The sequence below is a fragment of the Hemicordylus capensis genome, chromosome 1 (assembly GCF_027244095.1).
Source record: "Hemicordylus capensis ecotype Gifberg chromosome 1, rHemCap1.1.pri, whole genome shotgun sequence".
NCBI lineage: Eukaryota > Metazoa > Chordata > Lepidosauria > Squamata > Cordylidae > Hemicordylus > Hemicordylus capensis.
Window position 1 is genome coordinate 408308266 of NC_069657.1, and position 21269 is coordinate 408329534.

The 21269-nt window shown below is 42.6% G+C and overlaps 1 protein-coding gene across 1 annotated transcript in view; it reads right to left on the bottom strand.

Moving 5' to 3' along the window:
* The window catches only part of PSEN2 (presenilin 2), a 31764-nt gene extending 24131 nt beyond the window's left edge, over positions 1–7633 (bottom strand). Inside the window, exon 1 of the mRNA XM_053307077.1 lies at positions 7440–7633. The gene's annotated coding sequence lies outside the window, so the exon portion shown is untranslated. The remainder of the gene's footprint in view (positions 1–7439) is intronic.
* Positions 7634–21269: the final 13636 nt, after the last annotated feature.

The window sequence follows — 21269 nt, forward strand, 5'->3', positions numbered from 1 at the left end:
GATTATGAACCCCAACAATGAACACCTCTGTCTTGCTTGGATTCAGTTTCAATTTATTATCCCTCATCCAGCATTACTGCCTGTAGGCAGGCATTTAAGGGGCTAATGCATATTGATAAGAAGAAACAGATTTGGGTGTCATTGGCATATTGATAACACTCAGCACCAAATCTGACCTCACCCAGCGGCTTCATGGCAACGCTAAAAAGCACTGGCGATAGAATGGAGCCCTGAGGGACTCCATATAGTACCTCTCATTTTAAAGAGCAACTATAATCAAGTGCCTCCATCTGAAAGCTACCCAAGACATAGGAGCAGGATCACTATAAAACAGTGCCTCCTATTCCCAAATCCCTCAGGCAATCCAGAAGGATACTATGGTTGATAGTATCAAAAGCCACTGAGAGATCCAAAAGAACCAGCGGTGTCACACTCCCTCTGTCAATTCCCTGACAAAGGTAATCTATCAGGCCGACCAAGGCCATCTCAACACCATAGCCCACCCTAAAGCCAGTTTGAAATCGTCTCAATAATCCATTTCCACCAAGACCACTTGCAGCTGGTCAGCCACCACCCTCTCAATCCTCTTACTCTCTCCTGGCTTAATGCTCTCCCAGCCGGTATCCGCTCCTGAGTCTCCGTGACCATTTTTATGGAAAAAGTAAAGACGTGGCTCTTCACTCAGGCTTCTAAATGAAATTATTGTTTTTACTGCTGCTGCTTTGTGTTCTATGTATTATATTATGTAATAATAATAATAATATTTCTGTTTTTATGGGTTATTAAGTTTTTAAATAGAGATTGTTTTTATATTTATATTATCTGTACCTTTATATTTTAACTAGCTGACCTGGCGCAGAGCATCTGCGCCCCTAGTTCTCCCTGTCTTTCCCCCAGCCGATCTGGCTCCCTGCCCTGTCTTCATTTCGTCTCTATCCCTTCGGCCAGTTCTATCCCTTCGCTCCCCTCCTCCCTACATCCCTTTGGACAGTTCGCTCTCACCCCCAGCCCTCCAGCTCTGGTTTCACGGCCCGTGCCACTGCCTGCTCAGCCATCCTCCTCGCGTGGAAGCAGGCGGTTGGAGCCGACATGTGCTCTCCCACCAGCTTGCAGTGGTGTCACCCCCTCCTCCTCGACCTCCCTCCTTCCTCGGCAGGCTGGCTCAGAGAGGCTCCCCCTGCAGTGCCCTGCTCTATTCTGCCCAGCCAGGAAATCTCGCGAGAGCTTCCACGCACGGGATTAGCCACAGGTACGTCTTAGAGAATTATATTTAATAGATTATGCATTGTTTTAACTGCTTTGATATTTTAATGAAAAGCTGTATATAAATTGAAGAATAAATAAATAACTAAATCTTACCCAACCATGGGAGGTTGCAGACTGGCCTATAATTATCCATCACCAGGGGATCCAGAGTGGGCTTCTCAAGAAGGGGTCTAACCACTGCCTCCTTCAAACAAGGTGGCATCCTGCCCTCCCTCAGTGAGGTATTAATGATTTCAACTAGGCTAGCACCAACAACCTCCCTGCAAGATGAAATCAGCCATGTTGGGCAAGGATCCAAAGAACAGGTGGTAGGCTGTACCACTACAAGCAGCTTGTCCACATCCTCAGGAGTCACAAACTGAAGTGGATCCAATCTAATCTTGCAAGAGGGATTGCTGGACACCTCCCTAATTGGCCCTGCAGAAATATTGGAGTCCAGATCAGTCCAAATGTGAGAAATGTTATCTACAAATACCTCATTGAATACATCACTGTGAGACATTGTTTCCGGAAACAGATTTGAGACAGAAGGGGCTTGAGTTAAACTCCTAACAATCCAAAACAGCTCTGCTGGACGAGAATTTGCAGACCCAATACATGCAGAATAAAACCGCACCGCATACTCATCACAGGGACAATAGCCCTATTCAGACATTACATGATACATGCATTCAAGTGTCTGTACACATGTACATGTTTGCATGAATGACTGCACCTGCATTCATTGTAGAAATGAACACAGAAGTCAATTCCAGCTTCATTTGCTATAATCGATGGCCTACATCTGATAGAGATAGGTGCAAGTCACTTGATCATATGGGCCCCCTGAAATTCAGGATACAAATAAGTACTGCTATACATGTGCTCCAGTGTTCCCTCTGTTTTTTGATGTCCGCTCAGTTAATTTTAGATCCCGCCCAGGTTGAATCAGGAAGGCCCCATTCTGAATGCATGTGTGCACACGCTGCATTGATACTGCCACCCAGAACAAAATTCAGTCTGCACACAGATGGAAAAAAAATCAGAGAGAACACTGATGTGCTCAACTGTGAGAATAACTGTACATGCTTATAGATTGTACATGTGTTGAACAAAACTTGTGAATAGTATAGGCCTATTGTCTGCTGCCAATGAAGCACCAACAGATGAACAATACAGGTAGTGCGGCCTTCATATTCAGCAGCAGCCGCTGCCACTGGGAATTCCACTTTTTTGTTGCTAAGCTAGCTGGTTCTGCTTCTCTCAAGGAAATAGGAGGAGACTACATGGAGATAATTGCCTGGAAAACACTCCATTCTCACTTCTACTGCTTCCTTGATCTAGAAGCCATGCCTCAAATGATTCTGGGCAACAGAAAAACAGAACAGATTCTGGGTTGACAGCAAACACACACACACCCCTTCCTCATTTTGTTTCCTGAAAGTAGTATGCATGTTGTTCCAGCTCCCTGTATGTAGCCTGTATGTTTGAGATGGGAGAGAGGGCAGAAAAGTGTAGCAGAAGTGGGTCAACATTACAGAGGAGATCAGCAAAAAACTCTTCCTAGGTGTAAAACAAAAAAACCACCCTGCCATCAAGTCTGATCCCCACATTTATTTGCAGATACATTGGTGGATATACTTTGGCACACAGCAGTGATCTCTCTCTCTCTCTCTCTCTCTCTCTCTCTCTCTCTCTCTCTCTCACACACACACACACACACACACACACACAGAAAGTCATTTATACTGGAACGGGCTCTGAATCAACAATGCTATTAATAAGACTACCATTTTTTCAGCTACCTGAAAAATGAGGACACCTTTCCAATTGCCTTAAAACATTTTTTTTTAAAGTATGAAGACAGGTCTACAATCAATTTGAATGGGCCAGCAGCAGTGGCAGACAGCAATGTGCAGAACTGGTTTGCGATGGAAACGGACTGCCGTGAACCAAGTCGGTTCGACCGCAAACCGGTTCAAGCTGGTTCATTGAGCCAACTGGCCTAGCTGATTAGTTTGACCAAACAGGCACGCATACCCAGAGTTCGGTCTGAATTCAGTTCGAATTCAGACCGAACCTCCCCAGACAGTCTGTGCACACCCCTGGTGGTAGGACTGGCCTCTGGAATGCTAGGTGGCCAGGTCTACCCATTGTTTGGGGCAGGGAAGCAGCTCCCTCACCTGCCAGTAGATTAAGCTGCTAGAGCAACAGAGGCCAGATCTATCCAGGGCCTCCTGCATGCAGCTGGGATGGGGCTGAGACCTGGCCTCCTGTGCTGGAGTAGCCCTAGCCACTGGCACAAAGGTGGCCAAGGTCTACCTGCCAGCTTTCATTTTTGGACTGCTACCCTTGTCCTCTGAGAACTGGCAGACCTGGCTGCTGGCTCAAAGGTGGCTAGCTCTGCCAGGCAGCTTTCACATGAGAGTGGGCAAATTTCAGACAGATTGCCTTTCCTCAAAGACATTCCTCTTTTTCATAGAAATCAGGACAAGAACAGGATAAATGAAGCCGTATGGTAGCTTTAGCTATTCATTCTTTGCCACAGATTTTATTTAGCCTAATTATTGCTTTGAGCAAGATCTCAGAGGTTAAAACCTACCAATAATCAGGATTCTATCCCAAGCTCCACCTGTTATCTGGCTTTATTATAATCTAGAGCTGAAATATTTGCAAGTTGAAATATTTCCTTTGTTTTCCATTATCTGATAAGCCCAGCGCATACTATGCTCCGTGCAAGGCAGATATTGCTGCTGGAGCCAGAATATTGATGAAATATTGGCTTGTCAAGAAGCAAGCTGTTCTTGCATCCACAAATGAGAGACCATTTTAGCAGAGTAAAGAGGTACTTCTGAATTAACAGAACAGAAACAACAGAATTCAGCTAGTCTATAGAAAGCTGCGTGTGCAAAGATTAACAGTTTCTTACACTGCCGAGATCTCTTGCTTTTGTTTTTAATCTCAACACATGGGTGCCTTTCGAACCCAAGAACCATTTCAAGTACAAAGTTTGAAAGGATGAAAAAAATTCAGAACGCATAACAAGTAGAACAGCTGCGAAACATGAACATTTAATTCATGCATGGTGTCAAAGTTGGGTGTGGAAAGTCAGACCCTGTAGGCCCAACTAGATTAAACATATCATTTGCCCTTGCATTTGCATTTTTCCCCATGTTAGATAGGAGCCAAGAGGGGAGCCTGAGCAGGACCAGCGGGGGGCTGATGGCCACTTACAGCGAATAGCCATGTTTGGCGGGGGAGGGGGGGAGATCTTTGGAGAGAAGACTGTGCAAGGGAACCAGTAGGCGCTGACCCACCACCACCACACCATGTCATAGTCCCAATTCGACTCACCCCCTCAGCTGCCTTTTAAAAGAGCCACTTATTATTTTAAGCTCATCACTCAATGACAGCTTACCACAATGTGTCATTTAGCCCTGAGAAACCAGAAGGAGGAAGGAGACCTTGGCTAAACATGCTGCTGATCAGAGTGCAGGCATGTTTGTGGTATGCTACAGTTGCCTGATCAGAGTTCCCTGTAAGAGGGATTCCCAGATGTATACCCCTGCTAACTTGGCAAAGAGGCACCTTTTAACGTGGTGATTCTCTTTATTTAACAGGGGGAGAGTAACTGGCCCTATCCACCCCCAGCACAGGACCTCCAGTGACTGTTGCTGGTGTCTGTCTTATGTTTCTTTTTAGACTGTGAGCCCTTTGGGGACAGGGATCCATTTTATTTGTTCGTTATTTCTCTGTGTAAACCACCCTGAGCCATTTTTGGAAGGGCAGTATAGAATTCGAACTAACAACAACAACAACAACACACTACAACTCCCAGCTGTAGTGGTCTTTGGCTGGGGATTCTGGGAATTGTAGTCAACTACATCTGGGAATCCCTTTTACAGGGAACACTGATCTCCAATGGATCAGTGTTCCGCTCAGTTGCCGATGCTGCTGGCTCTCCTGGAGTAGCAGCAGTCAGCAAGGGGGTTAGCACAGTCCCATGCAACTTGAAAGTATGAGGCACATGAATTCATCTCACCTGGCCCTCATCTGAACACGCCTTGATTTGCTGCACCAGTGCACATCTGCTTAAGCTGTGTGGTATGATTAAGGCGTGTCCCACACAGTGTTTCTTGTGGAGCTGGATGCTCTCCCTTATGCCTTGCACACAGTCCTTGAAGTTCACAGGCACCTGTACGAGCACTCACTAACTAATTGGATCAATAATAATAATAATAATAATAATAATAATAATAATTCGATTTCTATACCGCCCTTCCAAAAATGGTTCAGGACGGTTTATAAAGAGAAATAACAAATAAGATGATATAATCAATGGTCACATCAGCAAGGTATGTGAGAATTACACACACTAATTTTCCATTTTTATGCAGAGCGGTCTCAGGCCTTTCTGAGAGACACATCTCACCAGAGGTGACTGGGGGGGGGGGAAATCTGTAAGTACTAGTGACTTTCTAGTCTCCTCATTGCCCCTTTAGTATCATTTCTCACTGTTAGGTATGCCCCCTTTTAAAAGAAATGGATACAATTTTTTTTAAGAGCGCCTTTATCTCACCACTGACTCCTTGTGGTCTGTCCCTACAGATTTAGAATTAAGAGAACAAGACTCCCATAAAGATCTGAACAGTGGCACTTATCTTTTTTAAAAAAGGGCTACTATCCTCACCTCCCTTAGCAGCACTCTATTTGGGTGTTTAAAGGTTTTATTTTAAAGGTTGTAGCTTCTGGTGCACTCCAATACCACTGCTAAACCTTCATGCCTGACCACTGCTTGTTGCTATGTTGGGTTTGCAGGCTGTTCTTTTGCCCTGTATAATCTGACACAGTGTGTCAGGTTAGATACACCAGCATAAAACATTATGAGCAGATTGTAAAACTAGAGTTTTAAATGCACTTATTGAAGTTTCACTGAAATCAGTAGGATTTTATATCCAAGGAAACAGTCCTAGAATTAAGGTGCCAGATAGAAGTTTAAAACTTCTACAGTATTTAATCCTTTAAAAAGAGAGACTCGTTCAGTATCCAAGGAACTTTAAACATGTCTAGTTCCATCTTGCTAATAAATATATACTGCAACTAAAATGATCATCATTCATAAAGTTTAAGAATGCTCTAATATTATTTGTTTGAGTTAAGCATCAAACCCAAGTTTAACACTGCCACTCAGAATCATTTATCACTTGTGGTAAAACATCAGCATGTACCAGGACTTTCCACACCCTTAAAATGCAATTGTGGAACTGTTATTATTGTACTCTGATAGCAATAGTTGTGTGATTGCTGACAAATATGTGCAGTCTCAGAACCTGCACTTTTCCACCATACAATCTATTTTCAGTTATCACACCTTGAGAAAGGTTTCACACAATAAGCAGAGTAAATTCCTATCGGGATGGAGGAATGAATATGCAGACTACACACATGTAAACTGCAACACAATCCTACACACGGATACATTGCATGTACATTCTGAGAAGCAACAATAAACAGGTTTTCCAAGTAGGTAATTTACAGGCAGAGTGAGTAACTGTACCTGAGAATTGTGGTGGTTACAGGATAGCAGCTGCCAAGCTAATCTTGTCAGTGTTCCCAGATATCAAAGAGCACACTAGACCAAAAGTTTCCATAGCACACAGTACCCATTGATTTGCTGTGGGCAAACAAGGCTTTAGAAACCAAAAGCCTGAAACACTTTTTCTGCTTCCTCAGATATGAAACAATGAAAAAGGCTGCAAAGCTTTCTCTTGGATGCTCCTTCCAGCTATAGGGGGTGCTGGCTGGACATCTTTTGCAAGCTGTACTAGTAAAGAGCGAGACCTACTATTAGCCTTAATACAGCAGCGGTGAGCATCACTTTTTTTCAGAAAGAGGAAGTCTGAGCCTCCGGCGCGATCCACTCCCAAAGGGAAGGCCCATAGAAGGCTCCACTCACAAGGAGAGCCCAAATAAAGACCCTCTGCCCCAACACTCTTCAAAGCAGCACCTTTCCGAATGAGGCTTCTGCTCCTAGCTCGACCTGCGTGATCTTTCTACAGCCCTTGCACCAATTCAGACAAGACGCTGGGGGCACAAAAGCTCCTAAACCCAGAAAGACTCCAGGAAGCCGGGAGGGTGAGGAAGACAGTGCCTTCTCCCTCCAGATCGCACAGAAAACAGCAGGGAAACCTTACTTGGTTCTGCTTGGTGCTGTCACAACGCCCCCTTGGATTAATTCTACAGCGTCCTCTCCGATTTGGAACCACGAGTTTCAGGTCTTGAACCCCTTTAGTTAAACCCCAGCAGCTTCGCGCCCCTCATTGGCTCCTACGCGTTCGCCTTCAGAACGTTGCTTTGGGAATAGCGCACCGTCGGAATGGCCCAGCCGGCTGCCACTCACGGAATGCCGCCTTCTCTAGTTTTTCTTCCAATGGAGAAAGTGGGCAGGACAACAGACTACCAATGGGAAGCCAGCGCCGTCAGAATTTCCTCTCTTTGCTTAAAGGTCCGTACTAGAGCGAATGTGAGAAAAACAGGCCGGGCAGTTCCATAACTTCCCTGTCTGGAGTGCTGCATTAGCAGCATATTAATATATATTCTTAAAAATATGGAATAATAATACAATAATGGTTTTGTAATTAATTACTTTAACTGTTTTAATTGTTTATAATTGTTTGTAAAGTGCCTTGATATCGAATAGTTGACAGGATATTGGTCTAATAAATAAATAATATAAAGGTTTTTTCGCTCGCTCTCTCTCCCTCAAATGTGCATAGCATTATAGAGGAATTATAGCTCCTAGGAGGGTAATAAGCTGGTTGCTGAGATATGGAGTTTAGAGTGATGGGTCAATCCTAACCATGTTTACTTTTTTAAAAAAAAATATTTTTTCAAATATAGAACAAAAACATAAACAAACAAAATATAAAATCCAATTTATAACATCCACATAGTAAATAATCTCTATTTCATAGAAATAATTTCATAAATATCTTCATACAGATGTCCCAAATTTGAAAACAAATAATAAAAGCCTTAAATACAAAGTGCAATTATTAGTATTTTATGAAACATTAAAATATTATAAAATAAAAATTACTCTTAATCTTTCTGGTTTGGTATAATTTTTCCTTCAATTATTTGAATAATTTAAAAATGGCATCCGCAATGTTCTAAAAAGAAACACCTCCATTTTGAGTCTAGATTATTTTATTGAGTAATACTGCTTAAGACCCTGAACTGACTTGGGATTTGAACCTAAAGTTTTGAGGCCAAAGCACAGCTTCTTAGCAGCTGGGCAAGTGGTTTATTTCCCAGATGAACTGTTTGATCCTAAATATGTGTAATCACATGTACATGAAATTAAACAGTGGGAGTTCCTGGTATAAATATGGTTAAGGCTGCCAACCACATCTTCAGAATCTAATCCTCCCACAAGTAACATGCAACAACTGCAGAGTGCTTCGCCTTGAAATGGGTTCTTTTTTATGCACTCATTCCAGATAGGCATTCCCAGGTAGGGCTGAGAAAGATTCTTGCCTGAAACCTTGAGAAATGCTGCAAGTCAGCATAGTCTCTACAATACTGAGCTAGATGGCTCAATCGTCTGACTAGGTATAAGGGAGCTTCTTGTGTCAGAATTAGACAGCATATATATATCACTCATATATTTCTACCTGATAAGGTTAACGTCATGAGGAAAGAAAAAATATACTACCACCAGGCTAATTTCAGTTTGGTACAATTATTTAGCCAATATGGTACACAAAGCCAAACAATGAAAATAATTACAGAAGAAGACAACTGGGCAGGGGGCGGGGGGGGAGGGAGGGGGAAAGCAAAAGAAGCCTCATCGGTCCCTTCACAAAATATATTTGATTATAGGATAAACTTATTTACATAGGAAACTGCCTTCTATACTTTTTCTCAACATGGGAATTACATTTTACTATAAACTGTATGAAGGCAATAAAAAGAAAAATACTGAGTCAAACCCTTGATCCATCTCACTCAATATTAGCAACTCTCCAAGGTTCTAGGCAGGAGTTTTTCCCAGCCCTACTTGGAGAAGGTAGAATTTGAACCTAGGACCTTTTGAAAGTAAAGTCGATGCTCTACCACTGAGCTACACCCCATCACCCCATCACTATTTTTAATCTTCAGAGATGTAATTCACTGATTTTTTTTCAAATTCCCAATAGCTAAAAAAACCCCAACACCTGATGTGACTATTATTATTGCTGATTTGTGCTGCAATAAATGTATCCATAATCCTTCCTCTCACTTGATCTTTGCTGCCACTCTACACATATATTCAGACAAAATATCTGCATTTTACACAAATGCTGCCCCCTACTGCATTTTCTACACCATCCGTTATTCTGGGTGAGATAATATTCGTGTTAGGTTGCCATTAATTTCAGTCATGTCATAAGACTTTTTTCAAAAAAATATACTGCAAAGATCTACAAATATGGATACCAGAAAATATTGTGCAAATTAATCATTTTTGGTGTGAATTTCGGAACACAGAAATTCAGTTTTCCTGCTCAGTATTTAGGTTTTTTCAGCACAATGTTGGCAATCTATAACTAGCTGCTGGTCTCTCCGTTAAACTGTGCTCTTTATCTCCCATGGACAGAAATGTAATCAACCAGGGGCATAGCTAGGCTGAAGTAGGCCCTGGAACAAAAACTTAAGATGAGCCCCTGCCCCCCACCTCCTTTTTCAGGGAGGCACAAGGGGGAAAGCAAAGAGCAAGCGATTGCCCAGTGATATCGCCCAGCCAGTGAACAAGCTCCCCTTGTTCCATTGTAACTACACTCTTGTAATGGACCAAGGAAGGAATTTTAGTGAAAGAGTACAGTTCACTGTTGCCCCAGCATTTGCTTTTTATGAGGCCTAGATTCAACTCCTCAGATGTGCCTTCCTGTGCTTTGAGAATGAACATTTCTCAGGCAGTCCTTTATTCCAGCCTCCATCTCTAACAACAACCATTAAGAAGCCTGTGGGCTTACAGTGCTTTCCCATGTTGTTCTCTTAGCAATCACATGCCCAGCATCTGACTCTAGAGAAAACTTAATGATTGTTTATAGTGGTTCCTCGATCTATATTGCCAAACACTCTGGGAAAATCTCCTTTGAGGGCCCAGCAGCTCAGAGAGAAAGCTTACTTGTGCAAATTCTTAGAGCTGGAAGGAAGAGGAAAGCTACTGGCTGGCACTCAGACTAAATTACTCCTGAGTAGTTCTACTGAAATTAAGTTCTTTAGAGTCACTGCTGAGCAGTATTATTGAATAACTTAGTCTGGATTTCAGCCACTTGCTGATGAGGGCCTATTTTTGGACTTTGCTGGACTATGGAATCCTATACTGAAAGGGAACAGTGGGCCAGAATCTGAGGCAAATGAAGAGAAATAGAGAGAGAAATCTACAGTATGTACTATGAAATACTCTAGCGGAGAAGCCATACTCAGGCTAACTTAGCTTAAAGAAAAGATCTCTGAGCAAAAGAGAGGCACAGCTTGGTACCATTTAGCCAAAGAGAAGAATAAGAGGCAGCCAGGGGCGTATCTAGGTTAGGGCAGGCAGGGCACGTGCCCCGGGCACCACTTGAAGGGGGCGCCATTTTTTAAAAAAATTTTTTAAGGGCTACTGAAAATAAAATGGCCACCACACATGCTCAAATGGCCTCTGTGAGGTCCTAGGCCATGCCAGGCATCTAAGAGGTCATTTGAGCATGTGCAGTGGCCATTTTGTTTTCAGTGGCCATTTAAAAAAAAAATTATAAATGGCCACCACACATGCTCAAATGGTCCCTGCGAGGCCCTAGGCCTTTCCAGGCCTCGCAGAGGGCATTTGTGCATGCGTGACAGTCTCCAAAATGGCCACCACGCCTATCTTAGCAGGCCCAAGCAGGCTCGAAAATCAGCCCGAGACGGGCTGTGGCGGTGAATTAAGAGGCCAGCGGGGGGAGGGGGATCTTTGCAGACACCCCCCCCACAGCCTTTAGGAAGCCCCCTGAAGGGGCTACAGGTAATTTTTATTAAATTCTATATAATATAAGTCACTGTACACATATTCAGTTTGGCACTATGTACAGAGAATCAGGGCTTGTGAATACTGAGCTGAAGCTTATGAGCTAGGATTGTATTCATTTGCTCTTACTTTGCTTCTTGGGATAAGTGAGTTAAATGTGATGTCTTAATAATATGGCTATTAATGGTGAGTTTGTCTTTGAATCAGTGTGAAATCCTTAGTATTAAGGCCACTGGGAGTTTCTTGCTCGCTTTCTCTCATTTTAACTGTCTTTCTGAAATACTAGAATATACTCCAAGCAGTGACACAGTTTACTCTGCATATCCATTAATTATTTTCAGAGTATCTGGGAAAAGCCAAATTCTCCATTTATTTTTAAAACATATGTAATAGTGATGCTACAATGCACAATAGAGAATTAGACAGGCACTTCTGTTTAGTTTTCTAAATATACCTCCACATAATATTTGGGTATTTCATGAGCCCCAGCACACTGAAATTTGTAGTTTTCCAGCATTTTTTGATCTGGCTACATCCACTGCTAAATAGTTATTGAAATGTTAAAAGATTAACGAACTTGACTTGTATTTTTCAGCTGATATTATGGTAAAGTTATCTGAAAGATGGGTGTCGGATCTTTGGACAGGGGGCGCAATTTCAGTGCTTGCCCTAGGCGCTATTTTCCCTAGATACGCCTCTGAAGGCAGCTAAGACCTCTTGGGTTCACAGGTCTTGGAATGTACACAGGAAAACAGGACATAGAAAGCTGCCTTCTACCAAGTCACACCATTGGTCCATCTAGCTCAGTATTGTCTTCACAGACTGGCAGTGGCTTCTCCAAGATTGCAGGCAGGAGTCTCTCTCAGCCCTATCTGGAAATGCCAGGGGGGAACTTGGAACCTTCTACATGCAGGTGCTCTTCCCAGAGCAGCCCCATCCCCATCCCCATGTATGTGATGAGGAGACCATAAGACCCATTCCACTGGCACCTTGTCAAGTTGGTATATTGTTCCTGGTCCTTATCAAGGGATGAAGAAGAATTACAAGGCCTGATGGTAGCAGTTAATTGGAGGAGTAAACGTTAGCAAGCCCTGTCAAAAACGGGGGATTTGATTTTTGATGGGATCCAAGTTGCCATGGTCAACACAGAATAGTACATTTCTAATAACTATGGAAATGGGGAACCCAAAGACCAATGAGAATCCTTGGCTCAACTGGTGGAAACCAATCAAGGCCTAAGAAGACAAAGGAGAGAAGTTTGATTTTGGGGGATATAAAATGTAAAATCAGCAGGAAAACTGGCATTTTTCTCCTTTTGTTCCCTTATATCTTTCCTTTCCATCTCTGTTTCTCTTTTCTTGATCCTTCCCTCTCTCTGTCCAAGATGCTTTCTCTCTTAGAAACTATTTTATTCCTCTTCCCTTCTCTCCTTCACAACAATCCTTCTTCTATGCAACTTATATTCTGATATACCCATCTATTCACTGAATAGCTAATTCTTTGTTTAGTTTGCTCTGATTCCTTTTGGAGAAGCCTAAAAACTCCTCAAGCTGCCAGAAGGGTAAATATGATTTCTCTTAGGGGTATAGGTTACAGACGTGGATTCATTTAGTATAGAAAAGGGATAGGGGACATTGGAGTGGACATTTTTATTCACAATATCACTCTTAGTAGTAGATTCAAATGCAACACATACTTTATGCTTCTTAAAATGTTATAGTTTGCTCAAGCTTGTATTTTGATGCATCTTTTGCCACACATTAACCATTTTGAATGCCTTAAGTCTTTGAATAAAACTTTTAAACTTTAGAAGGTGAGGTCAATGGGTTTCGGGTTTGATCATATGAAAAGCCTAAAGTATAGTAAAGTGTGCCATCGAGTCGGTGTTGACTCTTGGCGACCACAGAGCCCTGTGGTTGTCTTGGCAGAATACAGGAGGGGTTTACCATTGCCATCTCCCACACAATATGAGATGATGCCTTTCAGCATCTTCCTATAGGTGTTTCCCATAGCCTGGGGATCATACCAGCGAGGATTCAAACTGACAACCTCTGGCTTGCTAGTCAAGTCATTTTCCTGCTGCAACAAAAGCCTGCTGAGGCAATAAAAGAACTGATGAACCACTGGATTTAGCTCTCTATCCCAAGATAGGATATGTCATGGGACAATAGTAAATATACTAACCTATCCTGCCCAGTGTTCCCTCTAACAGGGACTCCCAGATGTTGTTCACTACAGCTCCCAGCATGCCCAGCTGCAATAGCCTTTGGTTGGGGATTCTGGGAGCTGTAGTCAACAACATCTGGGAATCCCTGTTAGAGGGAACACTGCAGCCATGCCAGTTCCTTGAAGTGCTTTTCTTAAAGGAATTAGGCTTAATCTACTGATCTATGCAGATGAAGAGGCAAAATGCTGGGCTGGCAGAATAGATTCCACCTCTTCAGACTGTTGGGTGGGGGCATGCTTTGCTATGTTATAACATCCTTGAAAATAGAAAGGTTGCTCAGAAGGCAAAGCTCTAGAATCTCTCTCTTATGTACTAGTTTTCTGCTTGCAGGGAGTTTTTAATGTGGGGAAGCATTCAGAAATGTTATCTTCTGCTTGTAGTTTGAAATGGCACAATCCATTCTATCACCTCAGCATTTTAGCACTTCAGCACTTCATTTCGGCCAAAGCTGACAGAAATCACCTCTGGCCTCTGCCTCAATGTGGGACACCAGGGAGAGGTTTGGATCCAGAAGCACTCCCAGACCCTTCACAATAAGTACTTCCCTCTTATTCAAATTCAGTCTCAGTTTGTTATCCCTCATCATTGCCTCCAGGCAGGCATTTAAGGAGATTATGCCTTCACCTGATGATTCTGACATGGAGAAATAGATTTGGGTGTCATCAGCATACTGATAGCACTCTGCACCAAATCTCCTGATAATCTCTCCCAGGGGTTTCATGTAGATGTTAAAGAGAATTGGAGATAGTATGAAGCCCTAAGGGATGCCATATAAAAGTTCACATTTTGAAGCGCAACAGTCTCCAATGGACATCATCTAGAATCTGCCTGAAAGACAGGAGCAGAATTTATTTATTACTTATTTAGTACATTTGTATACTGCCCCATACAAAAAAGTCCCTGGGCTGTTCACAATATAAAACAATTAAACATTCAACATAATTAAAACAATTTAAATACAATAAAAATTCTAAAACCAAAGCTATAAAACTATAAACTAAAAGCTTGACTAAACAGGTATGTTTTTAGGTCCTTTTAAAAAACATTCAGAGAAGGGGAAACTAATTTCATTAGGCCCGGTTTCAAGTCGCCACCAACGGACAACTGGACCATCCTAGATGATCAACAGATAGTAGGGTTGATGAAGAAGAAGCTGTTTTCTTAAATACCTTGGACCCAAGCCATGTAGGGCTTTATAGGTAATAACCAGCACTTTGTATTTTGCCCGGAAACTTATTGGCAGCCAGTTAAGTTCTTTAAAATGGGTGTAATATAATCTCTTTGGGCAAACCCAGAGACCAACCTGGCTACTGCATTATGTACTAACTGCATTTTTTGAACTGCATACAGTCCACCACTGTTTTAAAGTCACCCAGAAATGGACATAGCTGGTGAATCAGCTGATGCTGATAGGAAGCACTCCTGGCCACTGCCTCAACCTGAGAAATCAGGGAGAGGTTTGGGTTCAGAAGTACTCCCAGACGAAGTACCTGCTCTTTCTGGGGGAGTGCAACTCTGTCCAGAACAGGCAGATCTAAACCACTTCTTAAGTCTCGACCTCCCACAATGAGTACCTCTGTCTTGCTTGGATTCAGTCTCAGTTTGTTCTCCCTCATCCAGCCCATTACCTGCCTCCAGGCAGGCTTTTGGGGATGTTAGGCCATTTTTAAAAAAATGAAATTGACATGGAGAAATAGATTTGGGTGTCATCAACATACTTATAGCACCCTGCACCAAATCCCCTGATGATCTCTCCCAGAGGTTTCATATAGAAGTTAAAAAGCCTTGGAGACAGTATGGAGCCTTGTGAGACTCTATACCGGAGCTCTTGTTTTGAAGAGCAACAGTCTTCAAACGACACCATCTGGAACCTACCCGAGAGGTAGGAGCGGAACCACTGTAAAGCTGTGCCTCCCACTCCCAACCCCTTCAGGCGTCCCAGAAGGATACCATGGTTGATGGTATTGAAAGCTGCTGAGAGATCTAAAAGGATCAACAGTCACACTCCCCCCCGCCCGTCAATTCCTAATTGGAGATCACAGGCTGACCACGGCCATCTCAACCCCATAGTCTGACTTAAAGCCAGTTTGAAATGGGTCCAGATAATTCACTTCCTCCAAGACAGCCTGGAGCTGAGACGCCACCACCGTCTTGATCACCTTGCCCAACCATAGGAGGTTGGAGATAGGCCTATAATTGCCCAATTCTGAGGGATCCAATGCAGGCTTCTTCAAGAGTGGTCTAATAATTGCCTCCTTGAGACAAGGAGGCATTAATGATCTTGGATTAAAATGTCACAATGTGTTACTGATGAATCCAAATACTTATTCAGGGGAGGAGGGGCATGTACTAGCCCTCTCACAATCCTAGACAACTCCACTGGATGTGAGCTTGCAGAAGCAATGTGGGCAGAAAAGAACTGCTTCTTTGCTGCACGCATTGCCAGAGCATAGATCCAGTGGTGGATTAATGGAGAGGCAGAGTAGGCATTTGCCTACAGTGGCAAAATTTGAGGAGCAGCAAACTTTGCCACTCCTCAGATTTTGCCGCCTCTCTCTGTGAGCTGTGGAGGCTGCAGCAAGGGTGTAGTGGACAAGGAGAAAGCCCCCCCCCTTTTAACTTATTACACACACAAAAGGCAAACCATGTTTGTTTAAGGTAAAAGGGAGGCAAAAGCCTTTTTGCCTATCGGTGGCAAAAAGCTTAATCTGCCCCTGCATAGATCTTCAAATACGCTCTGTGTTGTAGTCTGTCAGATTCCAGCTGAGTCTTTCTCCACTTGCGCTTGAGCTATCTACCTTGCCACTTCACTGCAAAGCAGTGTCTCCCACCCCAAACCCCCTCAGACTCTCCAGAAGCATACTCTGGTCGAGAGAATCAAAAGCCGCCAAGAGATTAAAAAGCACCAATAGAGTCACGCTCCCTCTGTCAGTTCCTAATTGGAGATCATCCATCAGGCCAACGAAGGTAGTCTCCATCCCATAGCCCACCCGAAAGCCAGTTTGAAATTGTTCTAGATAATAAATTTCCTCCAAGACTGTCTGGAGCTGGGAGGCCACTGCCCTCTCATTCATTCATTCATTCATTCATTCAATTTTTATATTGCCCTTCCGAAATTGGCTCAGGGCGAGCCAATTATCTTGGGAGGGCTGCGCGGCCCCATTTGGGAGAGAAATCACGCTCCCTCCGCCCCGTCTGATGTCTGATGCGGGGTGCGTGTCTGCAGCACAAGGTACAGCCTCTGATTGGTGGTGACCCGGGTTCTTTGAACTCGTTCACCCAATGGTTTGCCCCTGATCTGATTGCATTGAAGTCAGAAGCAGAATTCTCAGTGCAACAGAATGTGCCAGAGAGAAAAGGAAATATTAGTTTGAAAGCACATATTAAGGACATATATGACTGAGATAAAATACTTTAGTAATAACACAAACCAATGTTCCTAATTCTCAATATGGAAGTATAGATTAGGCCCCAAATATTCAAATTAATTAATTAAAATTAAACTAAACATCTGTCCCTTGTGAGTTTCTTATCCTCTGTGTCCTCCCGTGCCAGAACAATCTTGAGAACACACACTAGGGGGCATGAGCTTTCTGTATTTAGCTGTCTGATGTGCAGCGGGGCACAATTTTGAATTCTTTTGAATTGAATTCAAAAAGACTTTAAAACTAAACATATATGGAGTGTTAGTGCCTGTTGTTGATGCAATTAAAATTGTTCACCCATTGTTTCAAATTTGAATTAGGCGGATGAGTTGTTCAGAAAAGAATGTTGCTAATAGCAAATAGTTGTTTTGCTGTTTGGATTGCTCCATTGGGGAGTAATTGGTTAAAATTCTAGTCTGAATGCTGATGAATATAATGTTTTGCTTGGCCCGTTTTGCTAATGGCTAACAGGAAAAAAAGTCCAGCTTCTGTCCTGATGAGCTTACAGTAACAGTCTAAATTTAAACATTTGACAGAAGGAGAGGAAGAGAAGGGAAGCAAGGATAAGAATTCATGAATGGGTAATTAATGAATTATCACACCACAATTCTGGCTTGAAGCAAACTAATGCTGATTTTCCAGGGAGATGAGTGAACAGACTGGTTTAAAGTGCATGTAATTAGGCTTAACTTGATGATTGCTGCTGACATCTGAGCAAAATGTACCTTGAAGTCCAGTTAGATACCCACACTTGAGACTGAACATAGCTGTGCTCATTGCTTTAGCAGTTCTAATACAGAAAGGCATGAAGGAGAAAAGAAAATCAACTTGATAGGTAGAAGACCCAGAATGAGATAATTCTGTTACCCAAAATATCTATATAGGAGCAGAACTAATAGATGTTTCCTGAAGTCTGGAGCAAAGCTTGAACAATATGTCTCCTGGCAAACATAATATACAATACATCAAATACCCCACATGCAGGCCAACCATGATGACTGATGGCTGAAAAAGATTTGTTATAAGACAATTTTGTTGAAAGTAAAGTCTAAAGTCATGTTGATCATACACAATCCCATACTTTTAAAAAATAATAATTTGTGAATGGCACAGGATTGGGGGCAGCCCCTTACCACTGGTGGAATCCAACATATGTCTCCACCATCTCTGCTACACTGCATTGCACTGCCAGAACTGTGGAATGCAGGTGGAATGCTACACCAGTATATCTGCATTGTGTCAATGTCAGTGTAAGCCTCAGCTGGTGAAGGCCCCCAAACAGGATGAGGACATGGGTATGCCATGGGTAGGACAGGGAGGAGCTAACTTCGACCAAATTCCATTTCCCCTCCAGACTCCGACGCCTGAGTCACACACCACCTCCAGAGGTGCCTAAGTCACACCACCTCCAGGGGCGCCTAAGTCACACCACCTCCAGAGGCCAAAGTCTCACCACCTCTAGAGGTACCTAAGTCAAAAAGCACCAACTGAATCATTGGAGAGCAAAAACAAACAAACACTGGCACCCCCTCATCTCCTCCTGTCTTGTGCTGGACCAGTATGGAATCTGAGGCACATTAGGCTGATAGTTCAGTGGAGCAAGGATGCTGGAGTAACTAGGCTATAGGATTGCCCAGCCTTCAGGATTTATAACATAAGCTATAAATTGAATAAATAAATATTTTAATTTTGATCTGGTTAAAAACAACAACATTTTAATGATTTTATTATGTGTTTTTTATTTTAGTGTAAACTGCCCTGAGCCACTTTGTATATACATTGAATAAATAAATAAAATAAGATAAAGATTCCTTTTGCTTCTTTTGCAGTTATAAGTTCATCTCTTCCTGCTAAGTAATGGCGGCATTTCTGTTTTGGATTAATAATTTAAAGTGCCTCTTGTTCTTTGGCAGTAAGTAACTAGATCCTGAAAGATAAATTACTTTGCAGAGCAAGAGACTCATACTAGCATTCTTGGTATGGAAACTCATGATATCAGCAAGTTATCTGTTATCTCCCCTGCTAACTGGTGATTCTCTTTATTTAGTAAGGGAAGAGTAACTCGCCCTAAACAACCCCCAACACAGTACTTACAGTGACTGTTGCTGGTGTCTGTTTTATGTTTCTTTTCAGATTGTGAGCCCTTTGGGGACAAGGAGCCATCTTATTTATTTATTATTTATTTATGTAAGCCGCTTTGGAAACTTTTTTTGAAAAGCAGTCTATAAATATTTGTTGTTATCTATTATAGCACAATGCACTGAAGTTAGGGCTGTCGTGAGATGTTGTCAGTTTGTAATTGTGCTTCAGAAATGGGTTAATATTGATGGCTATGTATCAGTGATAACTTATGACAATGTGCAGTGCTTGTGACCACTTGGCTCTCTGTGTTGTCCAGTCAAGTAGTCAGGAGGCTCTTACCACCCTTCTGCAGCTGTCAAGGGAGAGGCCAGCTTTTCCTCAACACTTGGTTGGCCTACACAGAGAGTACCTGTACATACAGATTACAATGGCATGCTTGGGTGAGGCCCTTCCCACTAACCTAGGATGAGGTTTGAATGCAGATCAGTTGTTATATCTCCACAATAATAGTGCTTTCTTGAGGGAAGATCTCTGGATCCCATGCCACAGAAATGTGATACAAAACTGCATGTCTATCGTGTGAGGGAAAACAATTATCTAGAAAGGCTTAGTAAGTAACAAGATACAATTATGTAGAAATTATGTAGAGGTGTGAAAGCAATATTTGGACTCTGCCTGTTTCCTATGATTCTGTAAATAATTTAAGATAATGTACTATATTTTGAAACTGTGAGTACCTGTTGATTTCAATTAGTGATGTATTGATTTCTTATGTATATAGAATCAGTCACAAATATAATCATGTATCAAAGCCAGGGTTCAGTGTGAGAGGATTACACTCTATATTATTTCTAAAGGCCCAAACTGGGTAGTATCTTTAGACCAACTAAAATGTCACAGGAATTTAGGACTGACAAAAGGAAGTACTTTTTCCACACAATGCATACTCAACTTGTGAAATTCTCTGCCACAAGATGTGGTGACAGCCAACAGGAGGGGTTTGGATAAATTCATGGAGAGATCTATCAACAGCTACTAGTCTGAGGGCTCTAAGCCACCTCCAGCCTTAGAGGAAGGATGCCTCCGAATACGTACCAGTTGCAGGGGAGTAACAGCAGAAGAGAGGGCATGCCTTCAGCTCTTGCCTGTGGGCTTCCCAGAAACACCTGATAGACCAGTGTGTGAAACAGGACACTGGACTAGATGGGCCTTGGGCCTGATCCAGCAGGGCTGTTATTATGTAAAAACAAGTTGTTCTAGTAAGAAATAATCAGTCTACTTTCCTTTCACTGTCTCTACATTTGGACTACATTTGGCGTAAATCAAGGTCCACAAGTTAGATCTCTTGCACCTCAAATGTTCATGGGTCCACCATCTTTGATCAGGGTGAATGTCATCACTACAGACTGCACCATTGAGGTGTCCCTGTGTGTACTCCCTACAGCTGTTCCAAATTTGGTTCAAATCAGTTAGACAGTCCTTAAGTTAGTGCACTTGCACCTCAAAAGTTTATGCATCCGCCATATTGGATTGGGGTGGGTGACAACATCAAAAATTATACCATTGGGGCATCCCTATGTGTCCATTCAGCTGTAACAAATTTGGTTCAAAGCAGATCGCATTAGCTCACTTGCGCCTCAAAAGTTTATGGTTCCACCATCTTGAATCAGGGTGGATTACATAATCACAAACTATACCACTGAGGTGTCCCTGTGTGTCACTCACTACAGCCGTACCTAATTTGGTTCAAATCAGACAGTCTACAAGTTAGCCCACTTGCACCTCAAATGTTCATGCATCCACCATCTTAGACTGGGGTAGATGACCTCATCACAAACTATGCCACTGAGGTGTCCCTATGTGTCCCTACAGCTGCAGCAAATTTGGTTCAAATCAGTTAAGTAGTTCACAAGTTAGCCCACTTGCGCCTCAGAAGTTTATGCATCTGCCATCTTGAATTGGTGTTGATGACATCATCACAAACCATGCCGTTGAGGTGTCCCTGTCCGTCACTCACTGCAGCTTTACCTAATTTGGTTTAAATTGGTTATACAGTCCACAAATTAGCCCGTTTGTGCCTCAGATGTTCACGTGGCTGCCATCTTGAATTGGAATGGATGATGTCATCACACACCATGCCATTTGGGCATCCCTATGTGTCCCTACAGCTTTAGCAAATTTGGTTCAAATCGGTTAGGCGGTTCACAACTTAGCCCACTTGTGCCTCAAAAGTTTAGGCATCCGCCATCTTGAA